The sequence below is a fragment of the Lactuca sativa genome, chromosome 4, assembly GCF_002870075.4.
Source record: "Lactuca sativa cultivar Salinas chromosome 4, Lsat_Salinas_v11, whole genome shotgun sequence".
Lineage (NCBI taxonomy): Eukaryota > Viridiplantae > Streptophyta > Magnoliopsida > Asterales > Asteraceae > Lactuca > Lactuca sativa.
In genome coordinates this window covers 355,626,139-355,640,166 of record NC_056626.2, presented here as the reverse complement: position 1 = coordinate 355,640,166, position 14,028 = coordinate 355,626,139, and positions in this window count along the sequence as shown.

Below are 14,028 nucleotides of genomic sequence, written 5' to 3'. Positions count from 1 at the left end.
TGTGAAAAAACCTACGGTTTAATTTTTTTTTTTTTACATTTTTTTATAAGATGTAGAATTATTTTAACAATTATTTTGTTATAAATTTTTGAGAATTCAAAACATTAGACTTTAAGAAAATAAAAAAAAGTAAAAAAAATATATTCTTTTTGTGATATAGAGTATTAAAAAGATCGTTTATAAGATCTAGAATTATTTTAACAATTATATTGTTTATAAGATGTGGAGTTGTTTTTTGACAATTATTTTGTTAATTTTTTTTTTTTGTAAAATATAAAAACTAGTTTTGCTAAACTTAACTACTTTTTTGTTAGGCAATGGCTAATAGATAGTATTCAAATCGTATAAAAATGTAGTCAAATTAGAATAATGTCTTGGTACGATGTGACAACACCTAATATAGTAGTCAAAAGTTATTTGACAGTAGTCAAAGCCTATAAAAAAGTAGTTATTTTGTTAATTATATATAGAGACTTAAATGTATGTGTTTGAGATTTACAAATCATATATTAGTGGTTAATCTATAACCCTCATACACATACAATAATGTCCACCTCTCAAGAAAAATGGTGTTTGATGCCACAAGAGAAGCGATTGCAAATGTTAATAAAAGAAGAAGAGATCAAAAACGAGGTTAAAGGTTTTGAAGAATATAGGAAACGGTTGGATTACTTACAAGCTGATATTTGGTTTAAAATGAGGTCGGTTGAAGACAATGAAAGCGACATAAAAACTGCAAGGATTTGGGTACGAGTTGCAATAGACTTTGCCAACAAATAAGAGGTTAAAATGAAAAAGATTTTAAAAAACATACAAAAAAATTACGACTGGGTGATTCAAGAAAAATCAAAATTTCCAAATGATTTTCCAAATGTTTGAATTTAATAATTATTGATTAATCAAGTCGTAAGTTTATGCATTATTTATGAGTTTATCTATGTAATAAGTTTTATATTTGCTTGTTTATTATGATTAATCTATATAATATATACTATTCTCTTGCTAGTTTGTTTACGTTTAATAATTAAGGAACATTTTGTTAACCAATCGTCATGAAACAATACACATTGAATGTCAATAATAACATACAACTCGGACTAACTAAAAATTGTCTGTGTAGAAGATCCATAATATATCATGGTCATCCTATAGCGAAACTGAGTAGCAGCAACAACAGGTGCAATCGATATACCAATCGGTCGACCTGAAACAAGCTGCTCCATGAACATCAGCATAAACACACCGCACTCTCCAAACATCCCTTCTTGTTGGGGGCACGTTCGTAACATTCGTAACAGTGATGGATGCTTTCAGAACAGGCAAACCCATGTGGTTCCAATAGCCAATTTCTAGCATAATGCGGTCCATAAGCTCTTCAAACCACACAAAATCAATAATCTTTACGGTGCCAAATGATCGGAAGTTGTCGTACAAAGTAAACGATAGCGTGTCCGTCCATAACTCGCCAAGAACCCAATGATGTGGGTTGATGCATATTGGAAAATAAACCTGTTTTAACACACAATCGTTGCAATGGTTCAAACGGATTTCGTTACTTACATGGTCAACTTCTAGCCAAGATTTACATCCATTCAATGGTTCAAACGGATTTCCTGTTGCACTTCCTCTCCACTGGAACATCCCAAATGCACCAAAAAATGATGATGGCATGATTTTCCATCGAACATCATTCGGTCTCCGCTCATTCAAAAGCCTTCTCCATATGCCAACATGCTGCATTTAAATTTAATTTAAACATAAGTAGCTTATAAATAATCTAAATTTTAAATATAAAGGAATTTCTTCATACCGCTTCATCTAAAAATCCCAATTCACTTGCATAAAAAAGCAAATCCCAAAACTTTGCTTCTATTTTTTCATTGTATAACCAGCCGGTTTGTTACCCATGTATAGAACAGGGACGTTATAACCCGAATTGACATACGACTCCAATAAAAGTGTCGGGGGATCGCTGACAAATACCGGGGGGTGGGGGGTGGTTCATTTTGTATTACCCCACCAGTACGATATTGGGGGGCATTTTGAACCTATATTATATACGTAGTCAATAACTATCCATATAGTAATAAAATTATAGTAAATATGATTTTTAACATACTTACCGAAACATATGGAGAGCTAAAATATTGAGAAGGTTTCAATTGCCTAACTGGACAACTTTGTTTCACAACATGAGGCTCGTGTATATGATTTTCCGCATCCACAATCTCGCTAGCAACAACCTTCTTTTTTTTCTTTTTCTACAAAAAAATATTATTTTTTAATATACTTTAATAAAATAAAAAGTTTAATATACAAAAAAAAAAATATAACCTCCTTCATGATTTCTATTTGTTTTCTAGAATCAAACAATGGTGATTATCAACATCTTCATCCTCGTTTGCTCAATTTCATTTCTGTGGACTACCACCCACATTCCCCTACATTAAAAGAAAAAACAATTAATAAAAAAGCTTCGATAAAAAATTAAATAATACATCGTGTGTGTGTGTATATATATATATATATATATATATATATATATATATATATATATATATATATAAATTGATAGTAATACCTCAAATGTTTCATTAAAAAAGTCTTCCAAATCATCACCTTCTCGAGTTCCACCTGTATTTTTCAATCCTCGGATTTCTTCCTCCAAAGATTCAAGTCTTGTAATTATTTCTCGCGCGGTTTTTTTTGTTAATTCCCACCATATAAGTTCCCTCGGTAGACTTGGAAGATTGACTGTTTCCACAGGATGTATGCGACGAAGATGCCCCCTACATAAATTATTTCATATATCAATACTAGTTGAAAATTTTTATTATACTACATTCTACTTTTACAAATTTACTTACATCATTTCTAAAGTTGTAGCGTACAGAAAAAGGGACTTTAGACGATTCACAATTCAGACTAGTAATATATGACAAATAATGTGGAGTAGACGACTCGGAATTTGAGGCAATCATCTTTTTTTTCGGTTGATGCGCCTCGTCCTGATCAAGATCGAAAACATCGCAAACTTTCGCCCAAGTTAACCTCCTAATATGAAACCAACGCAATATACGAGGATATAAATAATTGCGTCGTATCACAACATTTCTCCAAATTACTCTGAACATCTCCCATATCCATATCTTGTAATAAATATATGTTACTTTATAAGTGTTAGCACTAACTAAAATTTAAAAAAATACAAATAAAAACCAATAAATTATTAAATATATTTATTAATTACTTAAATATACCTTCAAAGGAATAACAAAACCCGTTGTGTACACAATCACTTTTGTTGGATGGTTGGACATATGATCCTCAAATTTCTTAAACATACCCGACAATCTAGGGTATGTTTTAGTCCATAGATAATTCCCCCACAAGAACCTATATTATAAAAAAAAATATCAGTTAAATGTATAAAAATTAGTATTTTATTATAAATATTAAATTGACAAATACATTTTCCATTGATCCATGTTCTCCACCACCCACAAAAATTCCTTGGTGACTTTATCATTAAGCTCATTTCCCAAAAAATCTTGATTGAGGATATATAACAAAATGGAACGGACACCGTCGTGAGCCGATATGTCATTGAGGCATTGATTCAAGATAAGGAGCTCTAAATCTTTTACAACTAAAGAAATGTCTGTGCGATATGGGAAGACTCTGGACCGAAATGTATTTACACCATATCTGTGTTTATACATGGTTGAAAATTCGATCCTTGATGTAGGACATTGGCCCATGTAAAGTCCAGTCACAAGACAAAACTCCTCCGGCCCATATGATAGTGTACGTCCAGAAAACTTAAAATATAGACGTTCAGCGGCGTCTGCTTCAGCAGTAGGACACAACATATGTAGTAACAACCCATGAATAGGAAGTCCGTCTCCGGACTAAGCTGCTAGGTCCAACAAGTAACCGAAGTTAGTTGTTAAAAAAAGATCGTGCACGGGTCCGTTCAAGCGACCCAAAACTTCATGCAATTTATGGCATGAAGCTTTGACAGATAAGTGACCCATCTTCGTTTTATTTGGAAGCTACAAAATTAAATAAACATTAAGGTTAAATAAATTTTTATAAAATAAAAAAAAACTAATAAACAATTAGAGAAAGCACATAGTATAAGATTTAATCATTTCATATATTCTATTTACTTTGTATAAAATACCAAAGGAAATTAATTGACTACATTGTTTTTGTATTTTCTATACTACTAGTATACCAAATTTAGCATTGTACTTTGAAAAATGGTGTGACAATAACATATTTTATAACAAACCCGAAAGTACCAAAACACAATGTTATTTTATCAATACAGTATACTTCAAAGTATCTACACATTATAAACATAAAAAAAAATTCAAATCGATAGTACATTGCTATTGTAGGCTATAATTGAGACATAGAAAATAACATCATTTTTAATAACATGCAAACATTGAATCATAACATACATACAAAGGGATACAATCCTTAAAAAAATATGTTGAAAATATTTTTTTTGAAGAAAAATGAATATATATATATATATATATATATATATATATATATATATATATATATATATATATATATATATATAACCATAGGTTTTAATAAACCTACGATTTTTTTCCAAAAAAAAATCATAAGATACATATAAGGGGATACAAATGTTTATTAATTATAATTTTTTTTTATTAAAATAAAATAATATTTTTAGGGAAACCTATGGTTTTTTTTTAAAAAAAAATTATACAACTACAAAATAAATAAAGTTCCGATGCTATTGAATCGATTTAAAAAAAATGAAAAAAAAAAATATTTCGTACGGTTCATACGAAACCGTAGGTGTACAAGTCGACACTGCATAATCTGTGCATTGGGCACTTGTATACCGTAGGTTTCGTATGAAACCTACGGTTTTATATCTTTTCAAAACAAATTTAACCATATATACAAAACCTACTCCTAATGACAAACACGGTAAAATTTTGATGAAAAATTAACAAACCTGATTGTTCTTCGGGTGCTACATTAAGAGAAAAAATAGCCAAACCAAAGAAAACAATAGAAAAAATGACCTAATTTGAAAAAAAAATCATTATATATTATAGGCTAATGGGATACGAAAAAGTAAACGGGCCCGAAACAGTGGCCCATTAGCACGAAACAGTATTCGGCATAAAATAGTAGTCAACGATGTTGACCGTAGTCAACCATAAGTTGACTATGTTTTAAGGGCTATTTTTGGCTAAGTATTATTTTTATGTTATTTTTTGATAAGTAATTAACAAAAATGGCTAGATTTGTATTTTCCCCTAATTATATGTCTTTTTGATTATTTTTCCTTGATTGTGTACATATAAACTTAATATTCATTAAAAATATAAGACAAGCAAAATTGTGTTTGTTTAAATAAAAGGGCATAAAAAAGTTGAAAAAAATTTATTTTTCCATCTTTATTTTTTCTTTGATTTATTCATCATATAGTTTCCCTCTCAAATCTCCCGAAATTTCTTTAGATATCTATTTATGCCCCCTCAAAACCAAAACAATCATATACAATATTTCCTTTTGATTTCACTGCTTCCCCCATAATGCGAGTCATCGCAGTCTTCAGGCCCCAACATTCTCGGAGCATGATCATCTCTGTAGTTTCTTAACACCGCAAGGAATATATTTCTGTCAATTAAACCACTCTCTCAATTCCATCGTTATTTTCCAATCCCATCGTTATATTCTGTCACCATCACCATTTATCGACCCTATCATCGTCAATTTCAAGTACTGAGATATCCTTGTGAGCGATTAGCTGTTTTCTTGATTTTTAGATTGGAATCTAGGGTTCATAAGGTAAATAATTGTTTTTGATTATTCATAATCTAGGGTTCATGTGCTTTACTTCTGTTATTGTTCGAAATCTAGTTTCTATACACCTTTTAATGGGTTTCTACATACCGATATCTCCTTTTATTTCGCAAAAGGTTATACAAAATGCCTTCTATAGCATCGGTTATGAGGTCTATTTTTCTGCAGTCCAGATCCCTTAATGAAAAGAAACGTGGCTTTAAAAAATGATTTTGGATTAAGATTAAAGCTCTTAATTATTATATTCTAGATACCATATTCCAACATGTTATCATCTATTTTTTTTTTGGGGGGGAAGAGTAAAGAAATGTTCATTGTAGTGTCTCTTTCAAAATAAAATGTATTTATGGATAAGATCTCAAATTCTTTTCTTTGTAAACCTTTTGCACGCAAGATAACACATTCTACTTATAAATTTCTCTATTATATACTTGATTAAACAAGTTGATAAATTAGAGTCAATTCTGTTATCAAATTTTACTCAAGTATATGAATTATTTTACTTTCTTTCATCTATGATCAAATTAACTAACATTTTTGGTATAAACCTTGTCTGAAATCACATTTAAACCTCTAACATACGGGTTGCATGTCGCTCTCTTGATCCAAAGTAGTGATTGGAATGGTTGTTGGAAGCCTGCATGGACTTAGAAATATTTGTGTTTGGTCATCTGGAACCCTTTAAATGTTTTCTCTAACTTTTTCTTTTACAAAAACCTTTAATATTATGGACAACTTTTTTGATATTGTATCTTCAATTATCTCGCACCTTTCATATATGAAAACAACATTATGGATACAACGCTCATTGCAACAGGTACTATCGCTTTTAGTGTGTTTGTTTATGCTCCGTTAGAAGATTAATTTTCAGTTATAAAGTTGATAAATAATTCATAGTATATATGTGCTTGTTTGTTGAAGCATATTCAATTAATAACATTACAAATTAACAAAAGTTCACATAAGCACGTTACACATTTCGTGGTGCAAAATAGGTAAACCTTCCATGGTGCAAAATGCTTCCTACTGGGCTAGTGGCAAATGGCGATAACGAAGACTTTTCATTATCAAGGAAACAATCTTTTTATCTGTATAACCCTAACTACTTTTATAATTTATAAAAGAGCATAAATATTAAAGGATCTCACTAAACAAGAACGTAAACCTATCAACCACCATGTTCACCTTCCCTTTACCACTCTTTTCTTTCCTCCTCCTCTTCTCCACAACGACCACCGCCCAACCATACAAGCCCACCGACTACTTCCTCCTCAACTGCGGTGTTGCAACTGCCACTACTGACCGGAAATGGGACACTGATGAACGTTCCGAATTCATGCCCTCCACCACCCCCTCCTTCACATCTGCCCCGAACAACCACGACCCTTCCGTCCCGGAAATCCCGTACTCCACTGCACGAATCTTCAATACATCATTCACCTACACTTTTCCGGTGACCAACGGCCCCAAATTCCTCCGCCTCTATTTCTACCCCGCCACCTACTCCCACCACAACGCCGACCAATCTTTCTTTTCGGTATCATGCAACGGTTACTCTCTCTTATCCAACTTCAACGCTTTCCAAACCTCGTCCTACTTGCGACCCAGAATCACCCATTCCAATAAGGTTCCCCACTTTTTAAAAGAATTCATTATCTATGTAAACCACACCCAAACCATAAACATCACATTCACCCCATCACCCGAATCATATGCCTTCGTTAATGGTATCGAAATTGTTTCACAACCTGAAAACTTATATTATAAATCAAAAAAGGTGAAATACGTAGCTCAATATATTCTGGACCAGTCATCTCAGAGGACACGTGTCTCGAGAATATTTACCGGTTAAACGTCGGTGGGGAGGAGATCTCCCCCATCCATGATACCAGGATGTATTAAAAAGATCGTATGTAGAATTATTTTAACAATTATATTGTTTATAAAATGTAGAGTTGTTTTTTGACAATTATTTTGTTAAAAAATATCTTTTGTAAAATATAAAAACTAGTTTTGCTAAACTTGTCTACTTTTTTGTCAGACAATGGTTAGTAGACAGTAGTCAAATCCTATAAGAATGTAGTCAAATTAGAATAATGCCTTGGTACAATATGAAAACACCTAATATAGTAGTCAAAAATTTTTTAACAGTAGTCAAAGCCAATAAAAAATAGTTATTTTGTCAATTATATATAGAGACTTAAATGTATGCGTCTAGATTTTCAAATCATAAATTAGTAGTTAATCTATAACCTCATGCACATACAATCATGTCCACCTCTCAAGAAAAATGGTGGTTGATGCCACAAGAGAAGCGATTGCAAATGTTAATAAAAGAAGAAGAGATCAAGAACGAGATTAAAGGCGTTGAAGAAGATAGGAAACGATTGGAAAACTTACTAGCCGATATTTGGTCTAAAATGAGGTCGGTTCAAGACAATGAATGTGACATAAAAACTGCAAGGATTTGGGTACGAGATGCAATAGACTATGCCAACAAAGAAGATGTTAATCTAAATGATTTTCCAGATGTTTGAATTTAATAATTATTGATTAATCAAGTAGTAAGTTTATGCATTATTTATCAGTTTATCTATGTAATAATTTTATATTTGCTTGTTTATTATGATTAATCTATATAATATGTACTATTCTATTGCTAGTTTGTTTATGTTTAATAATTAGGGGACATTTTGTTTACCAATCGTCATGAAACAGTACACATTGAATGTCACTAAAAACATAAAACTCGGAATAACTAAAAATTGTCTGTGTAGAAGATCCATAATATATCATAGTCATCCTATAGCGAAACTGGGTAGCAGCAACAACATGTGCCATTGATATACCAATCGGTCGACTTGAAACAAGCAGCTCCATGAACATCAACATAAATACACCGCACTCTCCAAACATCCCTTCTTGTTAGGGCACGTCCGTAACATCCATAACAGTGATGGATGCTTTCTGAACAGGCAAACCAATGTGGTTCCAATAGCCAATTTCCAGCAGAATGCGGCCTGAAAGCTCTTTAAACCGCACAAAATCAATAATCTTCACGGTGCCAAATGACCGGAGGCTGTCGTACAAAATCAACGACAGCGTGGCCATCCATAACTCGCCAAGTACACAATGATGTGAGTTGATGCATATTGGAAAATCAACCTGTTTTAACACACAACTGTTGCAATTAATAACATCGTTTAATTAGTGTAATATGACAGTTAATGTGACTATAATATATATATATATATATATATATATATATATATATATATATATATATATATATATATATATATATATATTATTTCTTTACTTACACGGTCAACTTCTAGCCAAGATTTACATTCATCCAATGGGTCTAACGGATTTCCCGTTGCACTTCCTGCCCACTGGAACATCTCAAATGCACCAAAAAATGATGATGGCGTGATTGTCCATCGAGCATCGTTCGGTCTCCGCTCATTCAAACGCCTTCCCCATATGTCAACATGCTGCATTTAAATTTAATTTAAACATAAGTAGCTTATAAATTATTTAAATTTTAAATATAAAGGAATGTCTTCATACCGCTTCATCTAAAAATCCCAATTCACTTGCATAAAAAAGCAAATCCCAAAACTTTGCTTCCATTTTTTAATTATATAACCGATGTTTCAAAAAAAAAGTCGGTTTGTTTCCCATGTATAGAACAGGGGCGTTACAACCCGGATTGACATACGGCTCCAATAAAAGTGTCGGGGGATCGCTGACAAATACGGGGGGTGGTGGTTCATTGTGTATTACCCCACATGTACGATATCGGGGGGCATTTTGAACCTACATTATATACGTAGTCAATAACTATCCATATAGTAATAAAATTATAGTAAATATGATTTTTAACATACTTACCGAAACGTATGGAGAGCTAAGATATCGAGAAGGTTTCAATTGCCTAACCGGACGACTTTGTTTCACTACACGAGGCCCGGGTATATGATTTTCCGCATCTACAATCTCGCTAGCAACAACCTTCTTTTTCTTCTTCTTCTTCTACAAAAAAAATATACTTTTTTTTAATATACTTTAATAAAATAAAAAGTTTAATATACAAAAAAAAAATTATAACCTCCTTCACGATTTCTATTTGCTTTCTAGAATCAAACAATGGTGGATTATCAACATCTTCATCCTCGTTTACTCGATTTGATTTCTATGGACTACCACCCACATTCTCATTCCCCTACATTTAAAGAAAAAAAATTAATAAAAAGGTTCGATAAAAATTTAAATAATGCATCATATATATTTAAATTGATAGTAATACCTCAAAAGCTTCGTTAAAAAAGTCTTCAAAATCATCACCGTCTCGAGTTCCACCTTTATTTTTCAATCCTCAGATTTCTTCCTCCAAGGATTCAAGTGTTGCCATTGTTTCTCGCGCAGTTTTTTTTTTGTTAATTCCCACCATATGAGTTCCCACCGTAGACTTGGAAGATTGGTTGTTTCCACAGGATGTATGAGACGAAGAGACCCCGTACATAAATTATTTCATATATCAATACTAGTTGAAAATTTTTATTATACTATATTCTGCTTTTACAAATTTACTTACATCATTTCTAAAGTTGTAGCGTACAGAAGAAGGGACTTCAAACAATTCACAATTCAGACTAGTAAATATATGACAAATAATGTGGAGTAGAGGACTTCCATCTAAGGCAATCATCTTTTTTTACGGTTGATGCGCCTGGTCCTGATCAACATCGAAAACATCTCAAGCTTTCACCCAAGTTAACCTCCTAATATGAAACCAGCGCAACATACGAGGATATAAATAATTGCGTCGTATCGCAACATTTCCCCGAATTACTGGGAACATCTCCCATATCCATATCTTGTAATAAATATACGTTAATTTATAAGTGTTAGCACTAACTAAAATTTAAAAGAAAAAACTGATAAATTATTAAATATATTTTTTAATTACTTAAATATACCTTCAAAGGAATAACAAAACCCGATAGTGTGTACACAATCGCTTTTGTTGGATGGTTGGACATATGATCCTCAAATTTCTTAAACATACCCAACAAGCTAGGGTATGTTTTAGTCCTTAGATAAGAAGTTCGTCTCCGGACTGAGCTGGTAGGTCCAAAAAGTAACCGAAACTAGTGGTTAAAAAAAAGATCGCGCATGCATCTGTTCAGGCGACTCAAAACTTCATACAATTTATAGCATGAAGCTTTGATAGATAAGTGACTCATTATCGTTTTGTTTGGAAGCTACAAAATTAAATAAACATTAAGGTTAAATAATTTTTTATAAAAGAAAAAAAAACTGAGAAACAATTAGAGAAAACACACAATATATGACTTAATCATTTCATATATTCTATTTATTTTGTATAAAATACCAAAGCAAAATAGTTGACTACATTTTTTTTTTGTATTTTCTATACTACTACTATACCAAATTTAGCATTGTACTTTGAAAATGGTGTGACAATAACATATTTTATAACAAACCCGAAAGTACCAAAATACAATGTTATTTTATCAATACAGTATACTTCAAAGTATCTATACATTATAAACATAAAAACATTTTCAAATCGATAGTACATTGTTATTGTAGGCTATAATTGAGACATAGAAAATAAAATCATTTTTAACAACATGCAAACATTGAATCATAACATACATACAAAGGGATACAATCCTTAAAAATACGTTTAAAAATATATTTTTTTTAAGAAAAATGAAAAGAATATACATAAAACCATAGGTTTTAGGAAACCTACGATTTTTTTCCCAACAAAAAATCATAAGATACATACAAGGGGATAAAAATGTTTATTAGTTATAATTTTTTTTATTAAATAAAAAACCGTATTTTTAGGGAAACCTACAGTTTCCTTTTTAAAAAAATAAATAAATAAATTATACGACTACAAAATAAATAATGTTCTGATGCTATTGAATCGATTTAAAAAAACGAAAAAAATATATTTCGTACGGTTCATACGTAACCATAGGTGTACAAGTCGGCAGTGCACAATCTGTGCATTGGGCACTTATACACTGTAGGTTTCGTATAAAACTTACAGTTATATATATATATATATATATATATATATATATATATATATATATATATATATATATATATATATATATTTGATATTTTTCAAAAAAAATTTAACCACATATACAAAACCTACTCCTAATTACAAACATGGTAAAATTTTGATGAAAAGTAGACAAACCTGGTTGTTCTTCGGGTGCTCCATTAAGAGAAAAAAGTAGTCAAACCAAAGAAAACAATAGAAAAAATGACTTAATTTGAAAAAAAAAATCACTATATACTTTGGGTTAATGGGACACGAATAAGTAAACGGGCATGTGGAATAGTAGCCCATTAGCACGAAACAATACTTTTCGGCATAAAATAGTAGTCAACGACGTTGACCGTAGTCAACCATAAGTTGACTACGGTTTTAAGGGATATTTTTGACTAAGTATTATTTTTTGACTATTTTTTGATAAGTAATTAACAAAAATGACTCGATTTGTATTTTCCCTTAACTATATATATATATATATATATATATATATATATATATATATATATATATATATATATATATATATATATATGTCATTTTGATTATTTTTCCTTGACTATTTGTGCAACATATAAACTTAATATTCATTAAAAATATAAGACAAGCAAAAATTTTTTTGTTTAAATCAAAAGGGCATAAAATAGTTGAAAAAATAAAGAATTAAAAATAAATATAAATTGTTTTATTTTTCCATCTTTATATTTTCTTTCATTTATTCATCATATAGTTTCCCTCTCAAATCTCCCGCAATTCTTTAGATATAGATCTGACAATGAGGCGGGTTTGGAGTGAATCGACCTTGATCCAAACCCTTTTAACAAATTCCAAAAACCCGCTCCATAACCCGTAGGGTTTTGAATAATCAAACTCATACCCTTATCCACCGAATCAGTGGATATCTAAACTGGCCCCGTAACCCGTAGGTTTTTTGAATAATCAAATACATTTTACTTAAATCATAAAATCACATTTTTTTTAAATAAAACAAATGTTGATTTAGAAAACACATTATGTACATGAAGACTTTCGATTGGAATTAAAACCATTATTGTAGTTACTTTCAATTGGGTTTGGACCCTCGATTGCGTTGATGGAGAATAACAATTACAAACTTTCTTCCAGTTTATAAATGAATTTATTGATTTATAAATGAAATTGGTGATTACATGATGAAATATAAATAAAATGTCATCATGATTCTTGGAATAAGACTGGAAGTCTAGAAGTTGAGTCTCCGAGTCCTATGTATAAATAGTTTAGTCTTTGGCCTTTTCTCTTTGGACTTTCGATTGGAATTTACAATAAAAGTTAGGCAGTATAAAATATAAATGTATAATTCTAAAATTTATATGGGGTGGGTTATAAATGGAGCGGATCAGTGATGATCCATACCCGACCCTTTTAATAAAAGGGTTAGCGGGTACGGATCGTTAACGGGTAAAATGATCAAAAACTATGCTCCAAACCCGTATAATTGTTAAGGGTTTGGATCAGATCAGGGTCAAAACCCACTCCATTACCAAACCTATTTAGATATCTATTTATGCCCCCTTATAACCAAAAAAATCATATACAACATTTCCTTTTGATTTCACTGCTTCCCCCATAATGCGAGTCATCGCAGTCTTTAGCCCCCCTCCCCAGCCCAACATTGTCGGAGCCTGATCGTCTCTGCAGTTTCTTAACACCGCACGGAACATATTTTCTTCAATTAAACCACTCTCTCAATTCCATGGTTATTTTCCAATCCCATCATTATATTCTGTCACCATCGCCATTTATCGACCCTATCATCTTCAATTTCAAGTATTAAGATATCCTTGTGGGCGATTAGTTGTTTTCTTGAATGTTACATTGGAATCTAGGGTTCATAAGGTAACTAATTGTTTTTGATTATTCATAATCTAGGGTTCATGTGCCTTGCTTCTGTTATTGTTCGAAATCTAGTTTCCATACGCCTTTTAATGGGTTTCTACATACTGATATCTCCTTTTATTCCCCAAAAGGTTATACATAATACATAATGCCTTTTATAGCATCGGTTCTAA